Source organism: Anomalospiza imberbis, chromosome 12, assembly GCF_031753505.1.
Source record: "Anomalospiza imberbis isolate Cuckoo-Finch-1a 21T00152 chromosome 12, ASM3175350v1, whole genome shotgun sequence".
In the NCBI taxonomy this organism is placed as follows: domain Eukaryota; kingdom Metazoa; phylum Chordata; class Aves; order Passeriformes; family Viduidae; genus Anomalospiza; species Anomalospiza imberbis.
The window spans coordinates 8,194,292-8,214,308 of NC_089692.1; the positions used below are offsets into that span (position 1 = coordinate 8,194,292).

At 40.2% G+C, this 20,017-nt stretch overlaps 2 long non-coding RNA genes across 4 annotated transcripts in view; both read right to left on the reverse strand.

Annotated features, from left to right (window-relative positions):
- Window positions 1–560: 560 nt before the first annotated feature.
- Window positions 561–9,646, reverse strand: LOC137480963 (uncharacterized). The gene is made up of 3 exons (XR_011003214.1): window positions 9,568–9,646; window positions 2,347–2,795; window positions 561–2,315 (listed from the first exon to the last, which is right to left on the reverse strand). It is a non-coding gene; the product is annotated as an uncharacterized lncRNA (long non-coding RNA).
- A 2,331-nt stretch (window positions 9,647–11,977) lies between these two features.
- The window catches only part of LOC137481146 (uncharacterized), a 91,785-nt gene continuing 83,745 nt past the window's right edge, over window positions 11,978–20,017 (reverse strand). For 2 of the 3 annotated variants that reach the window (XR_011003352.1, XR_011003349.1), the window contains one exon: window positions 14,701–15,762. This is a non-coding gene — a long non-coding RNA (uncharacterized lncRNA). Of the gene's footprint in view, window positions 12,886–14,700; window positions 15,763–20,017 lie in introns of those variants that run through there. The other variant, XR_011003351.1, reaches the window with a different exon arrangement.

Here is a 20,017-nt window from a genome sequence, read left to right on the forward strand (position 1 = left end):
CAAAGAAGGAAAAAACAGCATTTCTTGTATTATTTCATCCCTGATCCCATTAGAACTTTGTGATACTGCAGCTCTATCCTCTCTCTAATTAGCACATGCATTAACTGTTAAGTTACCCGACTTCAATTTGTGATTTATGTCTGCAACATAAAAACATACATTGGTACTGTATTTGAAAAACATGACATCCCTGGTATAAACTGTTTGATGAATGTTTGAGAATCTCTACCTTTTATCAGAAATCTGCATTCTTAGCAAGCCTCAGCCATTGTCCTCAAGCTCCTCCTTGTCTCATGAAACAGCAAAGTAACCTCATTGAATATTTCTTTCCATGGACTATTTTCATCTGCATCCTTCCAAACTCATCTCTCTCAATTTCAAAGAAGCCAGAAACTGAAGAAGTGCTTAAAGAAGTAAATGAAAAGCAGAAAGTGACCATATTAGCAATGCAACACACCAAGAGGAGCCACATCTGCAGCTCTTTGTTTCTGGTAACACACTGGACCTGCCCTGCTGACGGCAGCAACGCGTTGCCAAAGCTGCAGCGGCACCCAAGCCTTCAGTGGGACACAAAAGCACAAACACTTCTGTGAGAGACCTTGGCAGTGCTGCCCACGAGCCCAGGCTTTGTGTACCACGAGGAACAGCTTGCTTCTTTTCTGTACAACCCAAATATTCAGGGCTACCAGCTGCTAGTAAGCATTTGCTAAAGACATCCACTTCACCATTTAGGCAAGATATTGGAAATGCCACAGTAAACTTTTCAAGGGCCTTTCTGAGCTGACTCTTCATAATTATGACAAAATATATTTAAAAAGTCATAATTGTGCTTAAACATATAATTTTTGTATATAATCCTGAGCCTAGTTGTAGCTTTTATTTCTCCTGTTGTCAGCATAAGAAAACAGGATACATTTTAACTTAGTTCACTGTGTGCACATCCATGGTTTGACAACAGGATTCTGCTGAATATGTTTTACATTGCTTAGCTGGGCACAAAAGAGAATAATTGTTCAGAATGTGCTCTCCTACTCCATGGTAAACACCAAAAATTTAAGTGTAAATAGATTTTAGTAAATATTTGTACTGTGTTATACCTGTTGAGTATATGCTCTGTGTTAGGCAAATGAGCTGCCACAGGCTATTATCTTCATGGACTGTTTGCAGTTCTATAAAGCTCTCATCACATCTACTCACTAAAATAATTTGGGATACTGAATATCAATAAGGGCTCCTCAATGCAAACAAGTCAGTCTCCATTGTGCTTCTTGTAGAGTTAGATAGCTACAAGAGCACTTAAAGGAGTTAAACTGAGCATGAGCAGGTGCTCTGTCTTTGTCTTGTGTGCTGAGTACTGACTAGGAGGTGTGCACATAATCTTGGGATAAAACACAGAAACCTGAAACTCTTACAGGCAACCAGCAACTGGAGGCAGCATCTTTGAGGTATCATTCCTTTCAGTTGCAAAGGGAAAGACAAAGCTTGCATAAATGCACAGTGATGTCACTTTGGTGACACAGGCACTTCTTTTCCTCACTCTGTTCCTGGACCTTTCAGACTAATTTCTAAAAAATAATAAATTAATCTAAAATAATGGCAAAGCCACCTTTCCCTGCTTGCCCCATCTCTTTCATGCAGTGAAGTCCTAAAATTAGCCAAATGAAAAATTGCTGTCAGAAAATTGAAGGAGCCAGGTGTAGAGCTGGGGACACTTCATGGGGCAGCCTACTGCAGGTCCTGGGGCTTGCTCTGGCTCTCCTGCCAGGACTCCCTGGTGACAGCAGCACTCTCTCAGTCTGTAGGAACTCAATGGAGAGCTTGGCTGGGGACAGCAAGATGAATGCTTCAGTCAAACACTGCTGAGAAAGGGAGGTGGGTGACTTCTCTCCAAACATGTTCTCTGTCCCAGGCTGCCCACAGGAGAGAGTCCACTCACTCCTGTTCACTAAGTAAGTATATAGCCCTCCCAAATAGCACACAGCACCTCCATCTCAATCTTCTGATGGAAAGGAACAGAAAATGTAGAGAACTATTGTTCAGCTGGAGCCTCATGTCCTCTCTCCTCAAGGCTTGCCAGTGACTTTAACAGCCAGCTGAAGACAATTGTATTTCTGGGAAAACTTGTGGTAATATCTATAAGCAGGAGATGGCCTTTGGAATCTACAGCACTCCAAATCCTGGAAAATAGATGCCAAATCCAAAAAGTAACTGCAACATTTTAGAGTCAATGTTCAAGTGTCCAATGAGAAATAATGGATGATTTCTCTGCAATGATATCTCTTTTTCAGATACAAAAAGGGCACTACTATTTTTCACTATTTTCTTCTTCTATTGTTCTTTCAGAACAATGAGTTATTTTGTGCAGAAAAAGAATCCTTCATTGCTCCCACGAATCACATTGTCAAGAATCACAGAGAAAAGGAATTCTTTAATAAAAATAAAATATTTCTGATACTTGGGATCTGTAGGGGGCTGGTGCAAAAGGCCACTCAAGAAACTAAATATCAGATGACCAAATCAACTAGGGGGATACAATGGCATGCTGCTGTGCTCATATCCAAATGCCTGAAAGGCAAATCTTTAATTTCTACAAGATATTCTACCTTGCACATTCTTGCTAAGGAAAAGAGACACTTGCCATTTTCTACGTGTAGAGGTAACCCTCCACCTCTCCGTGGAGACAGTGCTGCAGGAGGGAAGCAGCCAGCGCTGTTGGTAGGGTAAAAAGAAGAGATATTGCTCCCACAGCCCAGATCTCCATGTGCAAATCTATTTCTGGTTCAGAATCCTTTACCCTGCAGATGATAAAGAACAGAGCAGCAAAGGATAAAGAACTTACATGGCAACAAACAAAAATACACAAGGACTCTCTCTTCAGTATTCAGGTCAGAATCTAACTCTGCCCAAAGTTCAGCAACATTCAGCTCTAGGGGTTTCTTCAAGGCCAAATCTGGGAAAAGGAGAGAATGAAAGATCTCATTATGTGTGTCCATTGCATGGAAAAACCTCTTCAACACACCATGTGAAACACTTTGTATTTTAGAAATCTATCAACCAGATCTAGTGCACATTGAAGTTAACAGAAAGCTTCCCACAGGCTTTACTGGGCTTTGGTTTAGGTTACATGTTTTAATTCTTTTTTTCCCTACAACAGAGAAGCTCAGTAAATTATAGAGGTTCTCCTTGCTCTGTTCCCCTCCAGGCTACAGGCAGCATGCACAGAAGCTTCTCTCCATCTTCTTCCATGTTCATCTTTGATGAGGGCTCCATTAAACTCTCCCAGTTGTTACTGCTCAGAAGGATTTAATGACTGGTGTTCAACACTGATAGCACTTAATAATAGCATTTATGTAAGGAATTTATGCTAAAATGGTTTTATGGCTTGCATGAGAATGTAGGAGCAATAATGATAATAATAATAAACCAGACACAATGTCTTTTTTTAATTCAAACTCTAAGGCAGACATCAGTACTCTTAACAGTTAAGACATGAAAATACAATCTTGAATCATAAGCTCTCATAACATCATTTTCACAATTACAATTCAGAGATTATAAAAGCCGTTTTCTTGTGCTTTTTGTTACAGAGATTATAGAAACATAAATGTGCTGCTTAATTTTTTTGTAAGTTTTACTGATTACCAGAAGAAATCAATGCAAGCAGCATTCTGTTATCAAATCTCAACCTTTCCAAACTTCTGTGTAACACCCTGGGGGCCATGACTCCTGAAAGTATGCAATCAAGCATTTTAAAAGGCCAAAGACCAAAACTTTGGTGATTAAATACCCTACTTAGCCCTGGGAGAAGCATTTAACATATGCTTCTTCTGTGGCATTTTACATTAATTTTATGTTATCACATCCATGGCATCTTTTGTCACTTTTAAGCAGCATCCCCTAATGTATATATAATATATAATTGCCAGACAGAAACCCTGAAAATGAGAACTGATGTTTGCTGGGAGGAGACATCAAAAAGATCATTTACTGTTTTACAGTGCAGTAGATGGATGACCAATGAAAACATCCATTCCAAGGCAGCTTCTTCTTTTACTATGGAAAGGTTTCATTGCCTTGGATGAGGCACTCAGTTGAAAAAACATGCACTCAGTTCTTCAAGATGATGCATTAAACAAGGTTTGGAGTTTTTTTTGTGTTTTAAAACACTTGAGCATTACCAGGTTTCTAAAAAATTTGCTTCTGAGTCATCTTATCAGGGAAGAAGCAGAGACAGTTCCTTTGTTTTCTTACTGTCACAAAGTTTAGTATGATTAAAATGTAAAAGTGCTTCAAGTAGTCCCATAAAGCATGTCCAGCCTCATCAGCATTAGAAACATTGCTCAAATCAAATGTATTTAGGTGTCCTCATGCAACTCTTTCCAGCCCATCTCTCAGTGATCTCTTCAGCATCATGGGACATACTATCAGCTCTGTTCCATGTTTTGGCCATTTTCAAAAACCTCTTGCCAACCCTCCCTCGCTTAAAATTCATCTCTACCCAATTGCTCAACCAAATGCTGCCTTCCCTCCCCTGCTCCATGTCATCTGCCACTGTCCCCACTCTTCTTCTGCCTGCTCAGGGCTGCTGCCACAGCTGTTCATCCAGCCAAGGAGCAGCGGCGCTGAATTTTGCAGGAGAAGAGCAAGTGCAGCCCCTCGTTTTGCTGAGAGACCCTCTGCATTATTTGTTTCAGAGGCAGCCACCTTCACTCTCGGATTTCTAAATGGGAGAGGGGAATTAGGCAAGCAGGCAGGCAGATGCCTGTGTAAAAAGCTCTTTCTTATAAATAAATCTCCCAGATTTTAGTTTACAAAGTAGATTAATAATGCAACTACCAGAGAGATTTCAGGGAAATTATGAACAATGCTTTACAAAAATAAGGTACTTAATCCTGTAGCATATGAAAGCACTGTCTCAGTATTAATGAATGACTCTCACTTTGGCAACAGGAAGAAGTATTGTTTTTTTCATTTTGAAATTACCAGATTCCCATAAATGTGGACTACCACACTCCCTAGCCAGTGGCAAGGTTTATGCCCTCTAAACATCGAAGCAGCTGCGAGGTACTTAAGGATTTATTCACAGGCTGCCACGATGAGGCAGTAGTAAGTTGTGGTGAATTCAGCATTTACAGCACAAATGATGCTGCTGAAATGCTAATCAGTGCTAATTTGACTTGGCCCGTTTTTGACCTCTGACAATCACAGCTCTTCAAAAGCAAGCAGGCCTAGCATATACACATCTAAGGAAAATTTCCACCTCTCTGTTTCCCTATTATGATATTTCTAAATAAAAAAAAGAAATTTAAAATATCTGTGTTTTCCTAAAGTAGTAGTCCAGGCTAGCTGCTGCTACAGATTGATTTCCAGAAGAGAATGTTATAATATATTTGGCTTAATGGGGATTGTCAAAAGTATTAGAGCAAAGCTAGGAAGAAAACATGTCACTGAGCATAGCTTTGAGTGTAGAGTTACATACTTGTTCAGAAGCTAATAAGGAAAATAACTTTCTTTTCTTTTTTTTTCCTTCAGATAAGCAAAAGCTGTTTCCCAAAGAGAGGGTCATGAAGAGAGAAGCCAGTTTCTCTGCTTTCATCCTCTGCCTTTGGGCCCTGATAACTGTACTTGCCTCCCCCCATTTTCACTAGATGAATCAGGCTAGTGAAGAAAAACAGCTTAGAGATGCAGTAGGTTCATCCTTTGAGAAACCTGATGCAGTAAACTGTCTTGATCAGAAATATTTTTTCTACTAAGGTGAGCTACATAATTTGGTTCCTTAAAAAAGAGGACTTTGAAGCTACACTCTGCCTCCAAATACTTGTCATTTGACCCAGAAGGCAATAAGTGAAAAATTCTGAACAAATAAATCAAAAAAGCTGACACACTTTTCCAGGTGGTGAAGCTTTCATGTGCTAACAAAAGGCTTGATTCTCACTGCTTTTGATCTCTGCAGAATGACAGGCCAACAAAAGCACGACTTGGTGATCAACAGTGTAGCAGAACCAGGCCAGCAGAGTCAGTACTCAGAAGAAGAGAGCAACTACTCCAGGGATTTCTCAGGTGGGTGAAACTCTAGGCAATGAACATTTTCTAAAAATTACATTTTAATAATAGTATTAAAAATGCACTTAAATACTTTGAAGACTAAGTAACAAATACCTAAATAATGTTGGTTTGTGTTTGATGCAGTGCTTCTGTGCTTTAGGTCTCCACTATAACAAAAGGAATAGCAAAAATATTAGATAATTTCTGATGGCTGCTCATTTGATCAAACTATTGGCACTAAAAAGGAGTAGCTCTAGCATCTTCACAGGGTGGTGGGAAGTGGTGGCAGGCAGGAAATAAATAAATAAAATTACAGGATGGTGCATTGCAACTTCAAATACATGATAAGCAGGAAAATATTTTTGTTGATTAAAAACCTCCAGATCATGGATTTGAGAAGAAGCAATAAACATACACTGAATTGAAGCAGAAATCATTCAAATGGGACAAAAAAAAACCCCATTAGGAATTATCTAAGGCTCTTATCCCATTTTTTACTGCTAAACCTACCAGAAAATTAAAAGAAAACAAAACAAAACAAAAAAAAAAAAAAAAAAGAATGCCCAAAACTACAAAAGATGCAACAGAAGTGATGTTGTGAACAGATCCTAAAAGATCATTATGTGGAGCTATTAATCCAGCTCCTGTGGCTTTCACATTTAGACGCTGCTCACACGAAGTTGCAGCCTGCACTCACAGGCAAACAAAGCACAGCCAGCCCTTGTCACACCTCAGCAGAGATCACCCCAGGCCTGCAGGGAAGGGGAACCAACAGGCCAGGACACAACCTTCTCTTCTCCCTGGATGGGTTCAAAGATTACTTATGCAATACACCAGGAACTGGCCAAAGACGTCTGATAAAATATTTGAGGAAATGCATGAATACAGACATAGAAGCCTGCATTTACTTGAATTTTATTCTCTCCCTCCTTCCTATATTAATGTTGAATTTTCTTTTTTTAATTTTTTTTTGATGAGAACTATAAAACACTGATAGAGGAAGAATCTTTTTTACATATACACAAACTCACACATGACAATATGATAATGTCCTGGAAACACAATGATATTCTAAGTTTTTCTTAGTGGCTTTTTACTTTTTTGTGTTTACTTGAACAACCAATGCCTCCTAATGCCACACCAGATAAAGTCACACAGCCTGGAAACTTCTTTGTAGGGGATAATGCACTTCAGTCATTCTCCTTGTTTTGCTCTATTCCAGATTTCTCAATTCCTATACTATCTATTTCCATGGTATAAGTATACCTATGGAATTCCCTGATACCAGCCAAGGGTAGTGTTTATTCATAATACTGCCCTTTCTTTCTGGTTTCTGAAGGATGAGGCACCGCATTTCAGTGACTCCAAAATCAATCCAATCTCCTCAAAAAACAGACAAATACTGCAGTAGCAGAAAATCTTAGAAGAAAAAAATGGGTTGTCACCTGTCTTTCAATGACCACAGGAGACTGCTAAATTAATTTCCTTAATGCATTTGATGGAAAGCAAATTTTTGAAGCTCTGTTTTAAAGTTTGCGGATTTGAGGGCTCAGTTGCAGCAGCAATGACTGTTACCACAGGCAACCAAGAGCAGCAGCAAAGGCAAAGTACTTGAGAAGACTTCTACAAAACAACACCCATCACCACCTACTGTTAATGCTCCTAATAGCATATTGGCCTGAGAGTTGGCCTGTGCAAAGCAGCATTGCTGGGACTTGTGTAAGAAAAGTGGTTTTAACTTGCAAAATTCCTGTTGTGACTTAGGGACAGGCTCTTCATCCCTCTCAGCACCAGGGGGCTCCTGGAAGTGAGAAACTGGAGTCCACTGACTTCTCGGGAAAACCCTTTGCAGTGTGTTCTCTGCACAAAGCCTGTGGTGCTGTTTATCTCTGCACTGCAGGAGAGGCACTCTGGGAGCAGGGCTGGGCTCTGAACACTGGCCCAAAGTTTTCATCATTAACTAAATTCATTCACTATGCCCTGCTGCAACGAGCAAAGCCCTTTCTGAGCACACCTGAATAAATTCTCTTTCATCTTCAAACTGGACATTTCAGCAAAATGCCACTTTTAATTAGAACTAAAACTTTCATTGATAAATATCTTACATTTACAGCATGAGACAAATTTACTGTGCTGTTGCTTGTACCAACACATTCTCAGTCCCCTTTCTACTTTTCACTGGTATCTTTTCCCCACCAGTGCTGTGTGTTTGGACAGGTAACACCTGTTTCTAACACTGCTGATGAGAACTGCAGAGCTGCTGCATAGGTGCACTACACACACAAATGCTGACAGCACTGAATGCAGAGGGAGTTGAGTATTGGTTGTCAAAGACGATTAAGAACTGTGTGCAACTCAAGTCAGGCAAATAATATGCTCCATGGCAAATTAAGCTTTAGAATGGGCTGATAAGTGGACATTATTCACAAAGAAAAAGAACAACTACTTGAATTTGGGGATATTTTGTTAATAGAATTTTGAATAAGGACAATTAACCACGAGAAAGCATTTTTTAAAAGCAGAAGCAGCCCAGACAATTCTTAATCCATGGTGTAGCAATCCATTTGCATATGTAACTAACAATTTTCATGCACAACTACCTTGTTATTCAAAATATATTTATGATTGCAATGCATTTAAGGTGAAATAGAATGCTCAGCCTTTGCACGGTCTAGCGCTATTAAACATTAGTTTGCTGAGGTGTTCAGTGATACAATTTTTATCAATGAATTTTACTACAGTCAAGTATTACCCTTGATGCAGCTCCAGGTTGATCAGCCCTGGAAAAGTGTTACTTGTAATACAGAATAAATGATATTTCTAGAGATGAAACCTTGTCACTGTTTCAAATGGTTGGGTTTTTTTAAAACCTACATTTTTAATCCCTTATGTGTGTGAGTGTGTTTTCCCTCAAAATATTAAATAAGCATAATGATGCTTTCAGTCTCTCTTACTACAGTAAACCAGTGACTGAAATAATTTTACTGACCTATTCAAAATGCAAGTTTTGCTTTCATAAGTATCAAAGAACTAGTTTTTATCGGGTCTGCAACAGAATTGACTGCCAAAAAAAAAATCTTTTAGAGCAAAATATATTCAAAATTTCCAATATTTGACATACACATCAAACAGGTTTCCCTAAAACAATCTGTGCATTCCAGCACCAGGGCACCAGCAGCACAGGCTGGAGGCCAGACTCACCAACACTGGGGAAAAAAAGTAGATCTTAACACAATAAAAATATTGTTAAATAATTTTAAGCTAAACATCTTGTGCTTGGATTTTTAAAGAGCTCAGAGTGTGTGTCAGATGGGGGATGATCCACAGTGATACAATTAAAGTGCAGTTTCGGGATGACCTGCCTCCACATCTCTCTCCATTAGAGCAACTTTTCTCTTAAGCTGTCCCCTCTGGTTCTCAAATGCTTTGGAAGAAAGAAAACTGAAAGTTCTTGACAGTGCTATTAAGGCAAGTAACTTGTGCTTCCCACTCCCTTCTCCTCATGCCAGTTGCCTGGCTCACCTCTGGATGTTGATGCACACACAGGAAGAAGTGGTTTTGGTGCTTTCTCCTTCTCAAGTGCTTCTATCCACATCCTCACCGATAAGTCCACACAGCTTCCAGGTCTGACCACACTCTGATGTAAAAGGAAGCAACAAAACTGTGTTACTGTAGTCCTAAACCAGTCCCAGGATAAGTAGTTGAGAGAGCAGAGTGTTAAGCTGGGCAAGCTTGTGGCAGCAGCTCTCTGGCCACAGAAAGCAGGCACAGACTTTCCCAGGCATTTTCCCAGGGAAGGCTGTGAGAAGATCAGAGAAAAGAATGAGAAACAATTCTCATCTCCACTTGTTGCACCTGCTGTTGTGCACATGTGGAATGTGTCATGGAGATTTGTTTACCGAAGGGTGATTTCTTAATTGGACACTGGATGGTGTTTGGATTGATTGACAGTTAGGTCAAGGCTGTATCAGGCTGGCTGTAAGGGTTACTGAGTTTCTTAATGAGTATAGTATAATATAGTATAAGATGATATATAAAGCAATTGATCAGCCTTCTGTAATCATGGAGTCAGTGCTAATTATTCCCCAGCTGGGAGCCCGTGGTGACACCAGCTGACCATGGCTTACAGTTTCTGCAAGCCTGGACAAACACAGGCAGATTTTACTCGAGCAGGACGGGGTTCAAGAGCCCTTTTGGACTTACAAGTGATACACCTCGCCTTTGCAGCATGGTAAAGAAGGATTCCCCTTTTGACACGTGGGAAGGAAAGTACAGCCAAATTCAAGGGTGGATCCAGGTGCCATGGGAAACCTCTGGGAAAGCTCTCACTCACCCTTTAAGCAGTCACTTCAGCTGGCTGCAGTGCCTCCTTGTTCTTCAAGTATTTTCAGACTGCTCTGTAGTATTACAAACAATACCATGTATTCCTTCAAAAACCGCAGTAGAGATTAAGCTGAGAGGTGTTAATAATTTCCCTTTGTACTGTTTCTTGCCTGGAAAAAGAAACCTGAAGACTGATGGCAGCACTCTTCCACTGTCTCCTTTCTCCTCTGAGGACAGGTCTTGTCTGCTGTGTCCAGGCCAAAGGGAAACCCACACTCTTTGCATCTCTGAGTGTGAACACACTATTCAGTCACTAATTCTGAGACCAGCTGTGGCATGGATGCATGGTGAAAGAGTTAACTGCAAAACCTCTCTCTCTGAAGGATCTCCACTGCAGTAACACTTTACACCAGCTCCATTTTGTAACTAATGTTTAATTTGCCCATAGCTTTGACAATAAACCTGATTTGTGAATATACGTGATCATACCTTAATATGGTCAATTTATATTTACATTATAACATTACTTGCTTAAAGAAAAAAGAGTGGTAGATTTGATGAAAGTTTGAAAATGTGTCTGCAAAACCAAGAAGGGCTTGCCAAGGGTACAGGCAGTACTGGTCCTGTGTGGAAGGCTGTATTCAGACGTGGATTTTGATTTGTTTCCCTGCTCTCACCTGTTGAGCAGATGCCTCAGACACCATCCACCTCCTTCCTCCTTTCCTTGTTCAGCTATTTGGATTGCAGACCCGTGAGGCAAAATCTTTCATCCAATGGCAGTAAAACATCTCGCACAATACAAACCATTTACCTTAAACCTGAAGACCCACCTCAGATATACAAAAATGTACAGGAGTGAAGTTATTTGGCATGATGGCTGAATGAATGACAGAATGTCCAAAAAAAGAAATGCTAAAGGCTTTAAATATCATCAATTAATGAAGGAAACTCCTCCCTTCCAAAAGTAATGCATAAAGGAATGCATAAAATAGCCCTCACATCATTAGAAAAACTCTCATTCAGCTGGTACAGTACTCTGCATCCTTGGAAAGCTTAAATGGTTTTTTCTCTCCATGAATTCAGAGAATTTTCTTCTGGATCCATGTGTAATTTTAAATAATTACATGTGAATAAATAAATGAAAATCAAAGAAACTGTGCTTAGAAAACCAGCTTAATTTGGCATGCTCTGCTGCACACTTCTAAATGCTCAGAATCTTTCAGGCCTTGCTTAAACCAAATGCCTCCTCACTGTGCAAGTAATCTTTATTTTAAAAGTATTAAATTAAATTTGGCACTAAGTGGGGTGTGAAATTCTTAAGTTGTCTCCTGAAAAAGCAGTCATCAGGTTCAGATAGGGATGGCCATCCTTGTTGCCTCCAAACACACATTTATTTAGAAACTAAAACTCACCAAAAACCATCACATCAGGTGAAAAATAAATGTTGCCACAAGCCCCCCTTACTCCCTGCAATAGTCCCAGTATGCTTTTCAAACTGTGCTTATGAAATGCACTCATGGCATGGCTTGCACTGATTCAGCCGAGCTATTCCTGCTTGTCCTCTTCCCGGAGCAGGCTGCTCTCCACAGTGCCTCTGCTGACTTCTGCTGCTTTGTGGATCTCCCAGACCCTGCTGTGCCATTTACACTGCCCACTCTGCAAACAGAAAGTGTCAGATTTTACTGATCACTCCACCCAGTTCCTTTTAGTAGCTGTCACTGGACTTTTTTGTAACAGGGCAGTACTTGTGTCCTAACCAGGACAATTTATGGAGGGAGCCTCAGCTCTTCCAAGCCCTTCTTCCCTGCAGCCTGAGCAGGCTAATCAAGGGAACAAGTGTTGAGTCCCGGGGACTCACTTGCTCAGTTTGCCCCCCTGGAAGGGTGTCTCACAGGTCTTCACTGTGACAGTGATGCCAATTCTTTGGAATAAAAACAAAACACAAAGGAGCCAAATCAAACCCCAAAACAAACAATCCCCTAAATATACCCACAGAAGGAAAGGGAAAGTAGTCTAATTTATATAACAGTATACAATTTCTTGCAAATATAAATGCACAGAGCCTGATTTTACCTAAAATCTAGTATTTTTAAAATGTATTCTAAAAAAGGAAATAATTAGCAATTGTCAGTAATCAAATCTAGCTAAACATTAGAAATACTGAACTTTGAAACATTATAAACACACATTATAATGGAGACATGAAGTAGCTCAGAAGTTTTAAAGTTCTACCACTTTCAGGACAGCACTTTCAGAGCAGTCTGAACTGCATTGATTAACATTTCAAACCCACGTGAGCCTCCCTGGGGTCCATGGAACCAGCTCCGTCTGTACAGGGTTTTCTACTTACAGGAACTAAGGATCTGAGGGCCAGACGCTGCATTGGCATGTCCACTTCATTTCAGGAGGAGTCTGACAGTGTGGTATCACTTAAATAATGGAGCACACATCTGGCAGGAGATTGCTGAGGTTGGCTAAGTTTGTACAAGGTCAATTCATCCTCTAAGCTTCTGTATGCTGAAAATGAAGCAAGAAGTTTAGATGGCAATCAGCAGAATCCACCAATTGATTTCAGGGTGAGTTTTCCAAGTAGCATGTCTTTCTTTGTAAATCAGTTTTGATTGTATTAAAAATAGAAGGGAGTGGTATTGCATTGCTCTGAGACGTATTTTCTGAAATGTTTCAGTAGCTAATGCATACCTATTCAAAAATATTATGCTTTTTCTTTTGTAAGGAAGTAGAAAAACTACAATGCACCAGACATGACAAATGGAAAAGTCTACATATCTCTCACAGATCTACCCCACTATTCTGCTTTGCAAGTTTTAGGTTATTTTTACCAAAGGTGGATAATCATTTAAGTAGAAATAATACAGGAACAGGCTTTGAAAAATGTATTTATTTATTACTTCCTCTAATATTCACAGAAGGACAATACGTGCTCGATAGGAAATGTGGACTCCAGTATCCTAACATACTGTTATCAACTTGCTTTACAAAACAGGCATTAGTACTGATAAAAAGTTTCATTTAGAAATTCTTCCTATGTTAAAAGAATAGCTGACATTTTTACAAACTCAGTGTAACATAGAAATGACACAAACAATGAAAAATTACTCATTCAAAAGTCCACAACATCAAAAAAAAAAAAAAACAAAAAAAACAACTTAGTGAGTAAGGGTTGTAGGTTAAATCTGAAATCTCAATGATTTTTCTCATTTTAACAATTATAAAAAGTACCCTTTCTACAGAGGTCACAAAAATCAGCTACCTGCACCTCAGCTCAGTGCTCTCACTGCAAGCAATTTTTCATATGGGTCTCTGGAATTTGAAAAAAAAAAAAACTTAAATATTTTTGCAAGTTTGCTAATTTTCCATGGCCTGAAGATACTAACTTCAACATTTTTGTTGTTGCTGTTGATTTTTAATTTATTGTTGTTGATTTAATGTTGTGATTTTTTTAATGTCTCCATTTGGCAAGCATTGATTTTTCATCAATGCTGCAAGTCAGAGCATGGACCAGCTGCTGTGGACCAGCTGCTGTGGAAGTGACAGAGAGGAGAGCTCACCCTCACATGGGTGCACACACAGACACTGATCAGCAAGATCAGACTCACTCTGTCTCTGAAGGGACAAGGTCAAGTGAATACCAAGGGAAGGGGCAGAAAACACCATCAGATCTCTCCTTCTGGTGGCCCATCACTGCCATGCCAGCACACATCAGGGCTCCATAGCTGACCTCATATTGATGCCTCTCCCTGGTTTTTAAAAATTCAGAGCCAGCCACAGTTAAGGGATAAGGGATTTTTGCCTTGGTATTTTAATAAGGATCTTTCTGGTGCACCGTTTGGCCAAGGTGGGATGCACCACAATGCACACCCCCGATAGAGCGGGTATACAATTTATAGACCTTACAAATTGCAGATCTAACAAGGGTGCCCCAGTGGGAGGCCTGGATGAATGGTGTGACATTTTCCCATCTGAGGAATTCCCCCTGGATGGGCCAAATCTCCAGTTTTCAGGACATGTTCTAGAGAAAGCCTTGGTTTCCCAAGGTAGTGTAGGGTTTTCTGACCTCCTACTACGAGGCCTTTAGGATGTTTGGTCTCCTGGCCTAACAGAATGCCAGGACTATGCTAAGTTATCAGACTTAAGGAATTACAAGTATGCATGCTAATAATACTGGGGATACATAAAAGTTATACAAAAGGCATATAAAAGGAAAGGCAAAAGATCGTCCTGGCATCAGTGTGACTGGGGCTGGCTCCTTCCACAGAGCCACCACAAGTGATGCTTTCTGCTCTTGTTGTTTCTTAGCATCTCTTACCTGGGCTTTTGTCCTGAAGTGACTGAAAAACTGGAGGAGAATCTTAACAGAGAAATCTAAAAAAATATATTTTACTTTCATGGCTTTTTCCACTGGTCTCAGTTTTACATTGCCATCCTGTGAGAAAGGTCAGCCTCCCCTACACCCAGGATACTGTAATAGGCACTTCAACACTGTAACTTCCCATTAAAACAATGGCCTTTTCAATGAGCTGCCTTTTTAAAAGTAATATTAGTTTTATGAGCCAGTTTTTTTTTTTAAAGTAGAAAGACCATGGAAAATTCTGATATGTTGGCACCAGTCCATTATGATACCAAAGTAACACCACAGAACCCAAATATAATTTTAAGTATCTCTCATCCATGATGTGCTTGTTTATCCCAGAGAAGGCACAGAGAGCCTATCAAGACTTTTTTTCCTGTGGGGCTCAAGAGCTTCCTACTTGCCTTATCACCAAAAAGATATTATTCATGAAACACGTTGCCATGGAGAGGAGCTACTTCATGCTTTGCTCATGTTGTACTTCCTCCCTTTGTTTTTCTGCCTTGAAAACAAGGACACTACATTCTTCTATACGTGGAAAGCACTGAGAACATTCACTTTAGCAATACTTCTGTTTATTGTTTTTTCTGTTCAGAGCAGCAAAGGAGATGTACTGTCAGATCAGTTTGTACTATTATTTGATTTCCTTCTTTCCTCTAACTTGGTCAGTCACTATTATTTTGCTTTCTTAACAGATAGACAACTTCTCTTGGCAAGCTTGTTGACAGGTCCATCTCCTCTGATGTCTTTCTTCACTACTACTTGGATGGGGAAAGGAGGTACTATTCCTTTCAAAAAAGGGGTGCCCAAATCTGGAGATACATGCACTGACCATACACTGCAACAGAAGTAAAGCAGCATTCCCACTCCAAAGGCACATAGCCATCCTATAGCCTTGCAGCCCTGGGGACTGCCCTTTTCTGACAGGAGTCTGGAAGCAGCTTTACTTTAGCAATGACTGTCCTGGAATCATTAGCTTAGGTACTTTGTATTGGCTCTTCCATAGTGAAACCAGGGACCTGAAACTGAAAAATCAGGGATTTTGACAGGTGTTTTATCTTTTTGGGCTTCTGGATAGTGGCCAACAACCCCTGGGTGCCCTGTCCATGTGTTCTGGTCAGCACATGCAAATCCCTGGGACAAGGGACTCTGCAGAGTTCTACGCCAGTAGCCACAAGGTGACACACAGAAAAAAACAAGTTTGTCCTGACTGTGGCAGCACCAGAAAACTGCAGCAGTGCCATGAGGACACAGAAGGATATCTGGGCTTTAGCCAGACCCCAAGGGACTGGACCTCTACTTGACAGCTTTACCTCCTAGCCTGCAGCTCACAGCTCATCTGACTGCTGGAGCAGTCAGAGCTGCAGGACTGGGAAAAGACAGCAGAAAGGGTTATCAGGGTGATGGAGGGACCCAGACCCCATCTGATGGGAATGTGGGCTGAATGGCTGCTGCCACCACAGAGTCACCAGCCAGTCTTGTTGTTCTACCTATTGCCTGAAAAAAAAAAAAAAAAGCGCTGGTTACTTATATTTCCAAAGGCTTTGCTTTGGGAATAGCTAATTTTGCACTGAAACACAGAACATGCACACCAGCTGGCCATGGCAAAAGGCACACTGGAGGTAATAAACACCGTTTTTTTCCTGAATTAGACCTAACTGCAAGGAAGAAAACCATGTTCAAGCTTTATCAAGAGAATAAGCCCCAGTTTGCCTTGGTGTTGGATGACATACCCTGCTCCAGCCAAGGATCTCTTGTGCATAGTGTATGTGTGAAATTACTCCAAGCATCTCTTCCCGTGTTGGATTCTGCTACCCAGAAATCTGAGGAGCAAGAAGAGGCTGAGTATCCTGCACTTGCAGCCTGTGTGAGTCAGGAGCAGGACCCAGGCATTCTTACAGCCAGCACTTCACTACTGGCAAAAGTAGTGGGTTTATATCGCCAAACATGATCACACAGGAACAATTATCTTTGGCAATCTCTAACAATAATTTTAAAATGTTCTCTTCAGTATCATCACTGGATTGAAATGGTAATTTTTTTTAAAATCCACTGTCATTCTCCTTTCTAGCTCTAATTATCTGGACTGCATCCACACCATGAAGCAGAATTGTGACAAGAAAGCAATCACCCCAGAGATTTCTCAGAAATTTGCTTTCTAATTGGGTTGAAAATGCCTCAGCTTCCTGCATTGCATTTTGTGCATAACTAGATTTTCTGTGATCACAATCTATGAAAGGCAGAAATGCAATATCTCGATTATTTGTGTTGTCACACCACTGGACCTTATAGTACTAGGTGTTGTACATAAATTCAGGCAAAAAGACAGCTCCTGTGCAATTCAAGAATTGAATACTTGAAGGTAAAATTAAAAAGAAAAAAATACTGGAGAAAGAGGTAAAGAAAATAAAATCACTTGAAATGAATAGGTGTTGTAGTGTAAGCATGACTCCATATTTCTATTGCAAAAAAAAAAAAAAAAAAAAAAAACAAACAAAAAAAAAAAACAATCTTTTGGTGAATCTCTAGAACATTCCAGACTGTTATTTACAGATATGTCACTTATGTCATGTAATCACTGTCTTCCTTATTTATTCATGGTAGAATGGAAATAATACTGCACCTTCCTCATGAAGTTTGATTAAATGTTCACAGTGCTTTGCCATCACTTGCTTGACAACATGGCTGTGAAATACCATTGCTAAAGACACACTGTGTTATATGTACAGCAGATATAGCATTGGCTAAGCTCATCTTTTCTGTTTTTAAAGTTTTAACTAAGCAATGCTTAATGAAATTTGCCAGCCTAACTGCTCCTGTTGTCTCTGCTGGTGATGCAAAAGCAAACGGCTGTAAGTACGGTACCCTGAAGGCAGACATTAGGAGTTTCTCTGTTGAATCCAGCAGAGAAGTTTCTTGCATCTCTGTTGAATGCCATCACGCTGTGATTAGTTAATCATTAAGTACATAGTGCTTTTAATTAACTGCCAACTCTGCTTGGGCATCTGTTCTGAAAATCACATCCGATCATGCTTTTCCCACTCTGTGGCTATGGAGCTCTTCAATAATACGGTTGTTGCTCCATTCTCCAGCTCTCTCTGCTACAAGACAGCTCAAGTCCAGAGTGTCCTACATGAAATGAAATATAAATTAACTATCCTTCCAAGGGAATAAAAGTAAATGGGAATTAAACAAATTTATTTGCCTCAATAGGTGATAAATTCCACTATTAAAAAGCAGAACAGGCCAATTAGCATTTTTTCTGGAAGAAAGAAGAGGATGGAACAATATTTTTACTCTTCAGTATCATCACATAATTTTAACAAATATCCATTTAAAAAAACCCCAAACCACCAATCTTTAACTGCAGAATATATTCCTTTCTATTTTATAAGGGGCAGTGAGACTGAGAATAAATAAAACAGATTCTGCAAAATATTTCACTTGACTTCAAGTACACAGTGTGTAAACATTCCCTTACAAACACTATTTTTCTCCAACTATGTAGCTCAATTTCTGTTGGCTTCAAAAAGCTTAATTTTAAGAGTATTTTTAAATGAATCCTAGAATGGCTTGGGTTGAAAGGGACCTAAAAGATCATCTTGTTCCAACTTCCCTGCCATGGGCAGGGAGACTTTTCCTTATCCCAGGTTGCTCCAGGTCCCATCCAACCTGGACTTGAACACTTCTAGGGATGGCAAAGCCACAGCTTCTCTGGGCACCCTGTGCCAATGCCCCATCACTCTCACAGTTAAGCAAATAATTTCTTCCTAAGATGAAATCAAAACCTTTGCAGCATGTACTGGGGATAAAAATAAGATTGCAAAATATCTTAGGTAGCAGATTCTGTTTTGAAGGAGATAGGAAAAAACCCAATAACATTTGAGCAAGACCACGCAGTGAGCATGACAGTAAGCAGGGCAACTTCTGCTGGTGCTGTGAATCTTGCTGAAAACCAGGTCAAACAGGATCAGAGGATGATCGAGGCCATTTGATGGCACAAAATGAAATAAGGGCAGACACTTGGATCAGATGAGGCCCTGATTGTGTGACACAGGATTAGCAGTCTCAGACTAAGAATTCCCACCCTAGGTAGGCACAAAGGTCTGGACCCTGCAAGAGTTCTGGCCTACAGAAGAACAGATTGACCAACCAGGCTAACAACAGAGCAGGTGTTTTATGGCATGAGAAATAGCTGTGCCAGCAGCCACCTGCTCCAATATCCCAACTGGAGTTGGTACAGCCTGCCAGAAAGCAAAAGTCTCAGCAAGCACTGGTCCAGGTGAGGTACTTGGTCACTCTGCATTTGTGGGCCATGCAGAGGCTCCTGGATTCATGGCAATGCACTGGAAAAAGCTGTAAGAGTGGTTATGTGGCTCATTCTACTCAAAACTTCTTAGGATGAGACATGCAGAAGCCCAGTGTGCCGGACAGAGCACCAAAAACCAGCAACTTCCCTTGCTGCCACTCCCACACCAGTGTGCACCATCTCAGAGCTGTTACTTATCACGTATTAATCCAAGCAAGAAAAAAGGTAGAATTCACAAAGTGCCAATTATTTCTATACAGAAATATATGTCAAGGAAAAGGCCACTCTTTGTCAAGTGCTGAGAATAGAGAAGAATACCATCACTAATCTTTAAACTTGTAGCTCTTTCAGGAACAGAGCTAAGAAACTGGAATGAACTTTGTGACACAGAATAAAACACTCCAGTTAAACAATAGCCAGTCTATAGCAGACAGACACATAGGCACTACCGTTAATGTAAAAACCACTCACCATCAGATACACATTTTACATAATAACCCTTCTTCAACAAGTTCAAAGCAATTCTCCTGTTTTCTTTAAAAATTCCACCACAGATGTCAAGATGTGCCAGCACATAGAAAAGAAGTATTTCATAACAATACAAAAACATGCATTTCTAATTGTTTCCATACTGAACCACACTGAGGGCAGCACTCTTCTATATGGAGTTCAAGGTATTCCTCGGAACAGGCTATTTTCTGATGACATAATAAGAACACTATTGCTCAGGCAACAACTTGCTACTATGGCAACCACAGCCTTTACAGATGCTAAATGCCAGAGAGGTTAAAAACAGCATTTAGAGGTTTTTTAGTTAAAAGTTTGCCAATATTTGATGAGAGTAGCAACAGAGAGTCCACTGCAGATGCACAGCATTGTGCAGTTCTCTACCCATAACTGGAAATCTGAGAACAATCAGTTATACCTTCCAGCCAAGGAGCTCCTGGGGTAATTGCACTTTTAGTTGTATC